Raw genomic sequence first — 9,799 nt, 5'->3', positions numbered from 1 at the left:
ACATTACAAGACTGGGAATGTCCCCCTACTAAAATAGGGAAAACGTCTTTGTTGTTTACAAGGCCTCTCGAATAGCGAGACTGTGAAAATGCATGGCCGTGCTCGGATGGATTTTAGAAATCATCTGTTTATTGACAGTCGGACTTGAGATCGAGAAACACTTCTGGACACAATAAGGATGACTAATAAATCTTACCTTATATTTCATGAAGAGACATAAGCGACATAGAAAAAGGCTATACACTAAAAGCGCACTTGTCCGGAAGGACAAGTGGGAGATTGATAGGAATGGTGTCCTTCGAACAAGTGTATTATTTCGATAGAGGGCTCGGAATTATTAGAAAGCTAATTATTCAGTGAGGTCAAGTGATCGGAATGCCTAGGTGGAGGTCGCTTCCGATAAGTAATATTAATGAGTAATTAATATTACAGCTTAATCTCGACTGAACCCTTCGGGTCACACCCAAGCAACTAACGATCCGACGCGACGAATTAATCCGAAAGGAATTAATATGTCACTCGAGTATTGTGAACAAAGATGTCGGATTCCGAGCTTAGAGCGTTGGAACCAAATCTTAAAATTCGAGCCAAAATTTAGGAATTGGCGAGACGGGAAAATGCTTCAAGTAACAAGTAAAAACCTTAGCCACGCGAAGGCTAGGGAAGCGCGCCATGTGGGAGCACACGTGGCATCCCACGTGGCAGCGTGCCACGTTGGCAATGCCATGTGGCAACGTGCGTGGACCCGGGTGACGGGTCATGGACGCGGGGCCCAAAAGTGGCGGCCCAACCGAACCCAACTTAGGGCTCAAGGTTAGGTGGCACATGGTTAGCTCACAATGTATGTGAGTTGCCTTGGGGAGCAAGTGAGGAAGTGGTCCTCACCTAACCATGTGACACTTTTTACTTTGTTATTCCTTGGTTTATTTAACTAAGGATTGAATTCAACATTCTTTCTATGTGGGATCTTTTGGTGAAAAAGTCTCACATTGAAAGATGAATGGAATTCACAAGGAAGCACTCCTTATAAATAGCCAAGGCATACCTTGGGATTGTTCACTTGAGTAAGGTGTTAGAAAAGGCATCTCCATTGAGAAAACCTTTAAACACATATAATTACTCGAGTATTAGGTCGGGCTTAGCTAACCTCTATGGTCCATCGACCTTGTAGGGGTCGAGTTGCGGGTGGATTTCCGTAGGAGGTCTTCGCGCGAGCGAGACTAAAAGCTTTCCCAAGTAAGAGCTCGGGTTACGAGCAAAGCACGCGTCAAAGGTATTAATCTTTCCTTAATTCTTGTTAATTAAGTTAATTATGTCTTGTGATTATATTAATTGTGAGTGTGGTCTTGGCTCGGGTTTTCTTCCGTGGTGAGCTGGACTCATCGAAACCCAACATGTTAGTTAGAAAGCGCACATGAATATGAGATGAATAAAGTAGAGGCCTATTTAGGGCAGGTTCAATCTCTTTTAGGTTGGATTTGTACCTTTATCCCCGAATATCTAGTCATGGTTCAGGACCACTATGGAGTTAGCGATCTCATGGATCGTGAAGGGGTGTAACCTTCACCCTGTGAACGGTTTACATGTTCCTAAAACTTGTTGGGGACTCTTTTGCTCTAGCTTCCTTCCCTTTGGACGCCACCATACTTAAGTGTATGATCACAGTGGGGCTCAAGTGTGGAATGCTTGAAATATTCCCTACACCGCCTGACCTCATCTGAAGAGGGTCGGCTATATATAAGGCGGGGTATATTGCCCGTATGGCATCTGAGGCACATACGGGGTTGATCCAATCATCTGAGGGCCTGTGTGAACGGTATTACCACCTGTATGGCTCTCATGTAATGACTGGGAACATCTTACCGAGGTGTTCCTGAAGCTGTCTAGGAAGCTTGACGTAGAAGCCGAGTCTGACAACACCTGATTTTTCTTTTGCTTGATAATATGTCGAGCATTAGAAAAAGATTTTTTTTGCTGCCATCCGGTTGAATTTGCCGGATGACTTTCCTTGTGCCCGTTTGAGGCAGAAGGACCTTGGACAAGTCAATCGCAGTCGCGACTGTTTACACAAATTTCGAGTCTAAATAAATAAAGACGGGAAATAAAGTAACAAATGAATTTATATTAATATATGAATTCTGGGTACAATCTCTGTATAAAAGTTTATAATAAAATAAATTAAGTCCTCTGATTCTGTTCCGCAGCTTGACGATGACACGTGTGTGACACCTGTAGGGTGACGTTTGATGACGTCGACTTGAGTTTGAACGCAGGGTGACGTTTGATGATGACAACCTGTATTCAAGGGCTTTGTTTGAATACACCTGAACGAGGGCTTATAAAGCTTAATCCCGTTCAAGTGTGTTTGAGTGTATCTGAACAAATTAAGTCGGCACGAGGTTGATGTGCTTGTTGACTTACTTCAGAGAGAATTCCATTAGAGTTTTATGAGTTCTTGGAATAATGATTTCTGGATCTCTTCAACTGATGAAGGAATGGTGTATTTATAGGAGATGAAAACCCCTTGAGTGGACTTAGTAGGTTTGGGCCTAGCCCATTTTATGACTTAGAAGTCTTTTAACCTGGTCCATTTAATTTATTTTATAACCCGAATTGTATTTGATTAATTCAGATTATTTATTTGGGTGGGCCAAAAAATAATTAAAATGGATCATTCATATGATTTTAACCCAAATTAATTTATTTAATTTAATGTATAACACTCATAAAAGTTTCGTGTCTACAAATTGCCCCCTCGAGACTGAGTCACATACACGATTTGAAGTGTTTGGCGTGACAAGGTCTCGACTCTTTTACTTGACTTGGAAGTCATTAGTACTTAATATTTTTTTTATTTTTATTTTTTTAAGTGTTGGGTTTGATTTATGGGAATTCTTGAGCCCCAAGGTTAGACTCCCAATTGCACTAGGTTTTAGTCTCCTAAAAAATAATTGTCAACCGAAACCTATAAAAACAAGGAATTTGACCCCTCTATATTACATTACTAGATGTAAGCCCGTGCGATGCACGGTTTTTAAATATTTTATTTTTGTATATATATATATTTTTTTTTTGTAATTTCTTAATATTTTTTGTTTTTATTTTCTATTCTATTATTTTAACATTAATTTAAGATAAAATATTTTGTTAAGTTTTAAATTATTCTTATTCAAATTTACGTATATAGAACTTGAATTTATAAATTGAAATAAATATTATCTCATTCATCGGATAGTTAGATAAATCATTAAATCAAAATACATTTTTTAATTTCTAATTATTTGTTAAAATAATATAAATCCTAATGTAAAAGATAATATAATAGATAATTTTTTTTTTCATTATTTAAATCTTAAATTACTATTTTTTGTTTTCAATTCTCAAATTTCATTTGTTAATTTTTTCTTAAATGGCGACTGAAAATATAAATTCTAATTTAATACATAAATCTAATTTTTCATTGGTCGAAATATTACTTTTGTTTATGTGGCGTGCGATATCTATTTTTTCATTGGTCGAAATATTACATTTTTTTTGGCGATATCTTAATTGTTTTCTTGCATTATAAGTTTTAAAAATTTTGTATGAAAATATCATATCGTCAGATATTTACATAAAACCATTAACATCAAATGATAATTCTATTTTTTAAATATCAAAATATAATTTTTAGTTTTTTAAATAATATAAATCCTAATATCTAAAGATAATTTTTAGTTTTGTAACAAATAAAAATGATAAAATTTAGTGTTCTTAAATAATTAAAATCCTAATAAATTACTATTCGTCGTTTTTACCTACGTGGCAAAAATTTAAAATTTCATTCGTCACTTTTGTTTAGGTGGCGAATGATTTTTTTAATTCTAAAATAAAATAGAAATCTAATTTTTAATTGGTCGAAAATATACCCTTTTCTTATGTGGCGCTCCCAATGCTCTCCAAAAATGCCTACTTTATTTATTTATATTAGATTAAGGACTTACGGTAGACATACTTTGACGAACAAGGTAGCTGACTTTCCCCTGCAACTGCTTTTTATTTGTTCTTCTTGAATTTGCAGCCGCAAAGGCAATTAATACCGAACTTTTCCTCTTTTCTTTTATATATATATATATATATATAGGACATTGCCCATCTGGCCTCTTTGCTTTGTCAATTTGCAGCCTTAAATTGGAGTCAATTTTGTCTATCGTCGACTTCTTTAATCTTGACTGTAATTGCTTCGGATTAACACTGCAGCAAGTAACGAAGGGTACGTGTAATTGATACCCAACCTTTACTTCACCTTTTTTAATTAATCAATTCCCATTAATTTGGATCAACCATGAATAATAGTCCATGAATTTGCAGCAATAAAAGCATAATAATTTGGAGCTTTCTGACTTTGCATTAATTGGGTTTTCAAGAAACCAAGCACGATCACATCAGTAAGTTTGCTTGCTTTTATTTTTTAATTGCAACTTTATCTCCTATTTTGAGTTTGTGACACTGCCGACGATCCAAGTAGTAGTCACTACAATGTGATGTGCCACTTTGTATATTATGATCAGGAATCTTGACTTCTTGATATACTAATTACACCCTGCCACTAAATACTAGATGACCTGTTGCAATTTGATCCGATTATCCTAGTGTAGCAATTGTCATTCAATATTTCAGAGTACACGAATGAATTATGTTTATTTTGTGCTACTTTAATTCATGATTTGTATGGTGTTGCACATAAATATCATACGCAAATTTTTATTTTTTTATTTTATTTTATTTTATTTTATTTATTTATTTAATTTTATTTTATTTTATTTTTTTTTGTATGTGTATATGCATATGTGTTTGTTCTTTGTACCGTTTGTGCTTATAACAGATTCACAAGGTAACCATACGTTGCCGTCCATGTCGCGATGGGTTAGGACTCTTTGTTATGAACCCATCGGGGATGTCAAGTCATGTATGTTAGTCGTTATGAACTTGACATCTTAAGACTGGCCGGATAACTTGAAGATTTGAAGTCGCCCTTGTCGCGATGAGTCATGACCCTTTGTTATGAACTCATCGGAGACGTCAAGTCATGTATGCTAGTCGTTATGATCTTGACGTCTTTAAGACAGGTCTGATAACTTGAAGATTTGAAGTCGCCCTTGTCGCGATGAGTCAGGACCCTTTGTTATGAACTCATCGGAGACGTCAAGTCATGTATGCCAGTCGTTATGATCTTGACGTCTTTAAGACAGGTCTGATAACTTGAAGATTTGAGTTGCCCATGTCGCGATGGGTCAGGACTCTTTGTTATGAACCCATCAGAGATGTCAAATCATGTATGCCAGTCGTTATGAACTTGAAATCTTAAGACTGGCCTACTCGACATTCCAATACAAGATTGACTTCATGACATATTCATTATACATGTGCCATGTCAAACACTCTAACGATTTTTTTTTTCTTTTTGGTTCTAGTCTTTGATCATGGACAAGGTGGAATTCAATGAAGGTTCTCGATCCTATCTTTCTCTCGTCAACCAAAAGAGTGACAACCCCAAGACTGGCACGCGTCTACAAATTCGACAATCACTGCGACGGCCTAATGGCATGCAAAAAAGTATTTGCAAGCAAAATTTCCGCAGTGACATGTCTGTTGAGATCGCTAATGTCTCCGACACCACAAAGGTTTACAAGATCCAAGACACCCTTCAGAGTAGACCTGCAACAGATAACTTACTTCCCTTATTGGGTCGTTCCATTATTGAAGGATCCGTGAGATGGGGATCTGCTATTCTAAAGATGTATGGTGAATCATGCTTCATCCCAGGCTATCGAGAGTGGACTGAGGATGTTCTGTGTCGCTCGAGGGAATATCTAGAATCCGCATCAATCTACAACGCTGTCTATGCCTCACCTTACTCCTATGACAAAAATTCGCATATTTTACGAGCATTCTGTGAGAGTTGGTACCCTACCACAAACACACTCCATACAATGGCAGGAGAGTGGTACATTTCACTATGGGATTTGCATAGACTTGGTGGCTTACCCATTTATGGGGAAATTTATGATGAGACTGTCCCTCATTCTGCGACCCTAACAGCAACAAATGAGGACAACAAACGGTACATTTCGAAGGCTTGTGAGCATTTGTTTGTTGCTTATCATTGCCTTTACAAAGAATCGGGTTCAAGGAGGGGGGTTCCAGCCAAATAATGGATTAGATTTTGGTACCAGAAGAAAATTCGCTATGCTGCACCGCCAAAGAGGACAAGATATCTCTTGACTCCTCCACAATCTACACATGACCCTGACGGAACGTTAACAGACGTACCTACGGCGTGAACAAATGATGAGTTATCCATGTTTGAGCGTTTAGGCCTTCCCGGCAACAATAGAAGGGGAATAGCCTATACTGCTGCTTTCTTATCTTGTTGGTTATGCACATTTGTACTTCCACAGTGTGATAGTAGATTGATAAGACCCGCGACGTTTGATATCGCAACCTTGATGGCTTGTGGTAAACCGTTCAGCTTGGCAGTTCCTGTCCTGGGAAGCATTTATCATGGTCTGAACAACATTTCGAGGTCTCCTAAACCTTCTTATTCTGGTTCATTCTTCCCGGCCCATTACTTGTATAGTTGGCTCGCATACTATTTCTGAACTCATCACAATCTGGATCTAGCTCTACCAGGCCCTTTAATGATTGTATTCTTGGGTTCTCAAAGTTCAAAACATTTTAAGGATAAAGAAGCACGAGATTTGATACATGAAGGGACCACGGTGAGGGTTGGGTGTACCGTGCCGAACAAGAACAAGAACATCGCTTTATTTGATGATGGGAAGCATGAGATTCCACAGTTTGGCTATCTCATCTCCCTTCGCTCTAGCTACATTCCTGTACGCTCCGGTGATAAATTTTTCATAGAGCCTTACAATCCTCATCGATTTGGTAGACAATTTGGGTTTTGTCAAGATGTCCCCGGTATGCTTACGCGTGCCATAGATGATCGTCAATCTGTAGGTTATTATGAAGCTCTTCGGCATTGGGACTTGATTTTGTTTTGTGGCAGTCAATCCCGGGTGTTGACTCCTTGTCTTTCCCTGAATTAGCGTGACCTTGTAACTCGGGCTTTTCGGTCTTGGTGGTCTAAAGTGACAGTTAATGACCTTAGAGACAAGGTTGACGTCCTTTGCGCAAGTATTGAAGCTGATCCCAACAAGTCTAGGAAAAGCCAGGAACATGCTGGTGACACAAGTGCTCCTCGACCGAAGACCAATACTGGTGGTAAAAGGAGTCATGAGCCTCTGTCCAAGCAAGGCAACTCTAAATCAATGACAGCTAGAGATCAGCCAAGGAGGAAGCTCTAGTGACGGAGAATCTAACGTCAACTATAAGCATAAACGTAAGAGTAAGAGGCGATCAGACGTTGTTGATGAAGAGGACATCACTTTAAACGATGCAGACTCTTTTGGCGATCTTCAAGATTTTCCTATCGTTCCTACTGACATACCACTTGTAAGTATTCGACAGTTTTTTTTTTTTTTGGATGATCAAGACTTCGAGAGTGTCGCCGCTGACTTCTTAGAGGTTGAGGCTATTTTACCTGTATCGAGACCAACTGCTAGCAAGGGGAAGGGAATAAGGATCGCCACGAATAAAGTTCGTGACAATTCTCCCAGTTTACCAAGGAAGGAAATACAGTCTCCTACTCAAAGCCTAAAGTCAGTAGATGGTCCTCATTCTCTTGAGCTTGCCTCCAATGCTTTAGAGGTTCGACGGCAGTTGTTGATGACCATACAGCTTCATCTCAGCGTGTTTGCGCTCCCACTATGTTTGCAAACACGTTTCGACTAGGCCCCTTCTCTTGTACTATTTTCGCAGATGCAATAAAACAGATAGGCGCTCAATACTTGGCAATGTTGCAAGCGTCACCTTATTCGGAGGTACCCAAAAGGTTTGAAGAAGCTTCCATGGTGTATCGAGGTATAAAAAACCTCAAGGGTGACCCGGCTTCGCTGAAGCATAAAGTTGAGTCTTATGTTTGTTCAGTCAAATCCTACCTTGCTTTGGAGGAGGCTGCAGCGAAACGACAAAGATCTGAACAAGTAACAAGAGACATACTTGCTCAATCCGAGGTTCTCAAGCAAGCGGAGTCCAACCTTGCTAATGAGCAGAAAAGGCAAGAGCAATTGAAGGAACGAGATGCCTTAGTCACAAAAAGAGTAGAAGACCTTGAAGCTGAATTGACGAAAGCTTGTGAAGAGAAGAATCGTCTAACAGATGACTTAGTGGCTAGCAAAGGATCGATCACATCAATTGAAGAACAAATGAACGCTGCGAAGCAGATTTTGGATGACTTACATGCAACTCCTGTTCTGAGTGCTGATGAGATAGTCCAATTGGAGCAACAGAAAGTTCAACTTCAAGAGCTTCAGTTAATGCTCAAACCTTTTGTGTGGATGGATTGAGAATAGACAGCCCTTTTTTTCATGGTTTAATTTAGCAGTCGAACACTTCTTTTTTTTTGACATTCTTTTCATTTTGATCTTGACATTTTATTTTATTCATCTCTATTATATGAATTTATTTCATTATTATTTCGCCGTACACAGTTTATACTCTTGCGGGCCAGGAGTATGGTTTTTTTGTTTTGTTTAGCCGTACACAGTTTATACTCTTGTGGGCCAAGAGTAGTATAATGATGATGATTTTTTTTTTTTTTTTTTTTTTTGATGTGGCTGCACTTGATTTTTTTTTTTTTTTGTTTTTTTTTTTCAAGCTGCCTACGTACTAGCTAAATAAACAGGTTATCTTGCAAGATCAAGCCAACGTAGTTCAAACAATGCATTTTTTTGGTAAGCATTTTATCTTCTTACTTAGGAGTTTACAAGGCTTTCACTTCATGAATAGTAGCGCTTTAAAAACTTGCCATTAATTGGACCTACGCGCAATCCCTCAACATCAACAATTTTGTATGCTCCATTAGTGTAGACTTCTTGTACCACATAAGGACCATCCCATTTTGATGTGAACTTATTTCCTGTTTTGCGCGAAGTAATGGTAGGCCTTCTCACTGCCAGGACCATGTCTCCCACATGAAAAGAACGAGGTCGAATCTTTTTGTTGAATGCGCGTGTCATGCGAGCTTGATAGCATTGCAATATTTGTTGAGCTTGTAGTCTTTTTTCATCAAGAGCTTCAAGCTCAGCCAATCGAAGCTTGTCATTTTCATCACTAGTTAAACCCTCTTGAATGACAATTCTTAGTGATGGAATTTGAACTTCTAAGGGTAGGACAACCTCAACACCATACACCAACGAGTATGGGGTAGATTTTGTTGCATTCTTGTATGTCGTCCTATATGCCTAAAGTGCTTCCCCTATCTTTTCATGCTAGTCACGCTTAGACTTTGCAACGACCTTGCTTAGCAAACTACAAAGCGTTTTGTTAAATGCTTCAGCTAGACCATTTGCAGGAGCATTGTACATGGATGACTTATGTTGCGTGAACTTGAACTTTTGGCAAAGGCTATCCATCAAGTTGTTGACGAATGACTTTCCATTATCAGTGACGATTCTTTGAGGTATTCCATACCTGTAAATGATATGGGTGCGAATGAAATTGACAACATTTTCTTTTTTCACCTCACGAAGGGGAATAGCTTCAGCCCACTTGGAAAAGTAATCTGTGGCAGCTAGGATGTAAGCGTGACCACCAGATGTCTTTGGTGTTATTGGACCAACCACGTCAAGACCCCATCCTTCGAATGGCCATGATGTCACAGTTGGATGTAGTGGTTCTGGAGGTTGGTGAATGA

Source organism: Chenopodium album, chromosome 12, assembly GCF_948465745.1.
Source record: "Chenopodium album chromosome 12, dcCheAlbu1.1, whole genome shotgun sequence".
NCBI lineage: Eukaryota > Viridiplantae > Streptophyta > Magnoliopsida > Caryophyllales > Amaranthaceae > Chenopodium > Chenopodium album.
The sequence above is the reverse complement of the archived record's forward strand: the minus strand, read 5'-3'. Positions refer to the sequence as shown.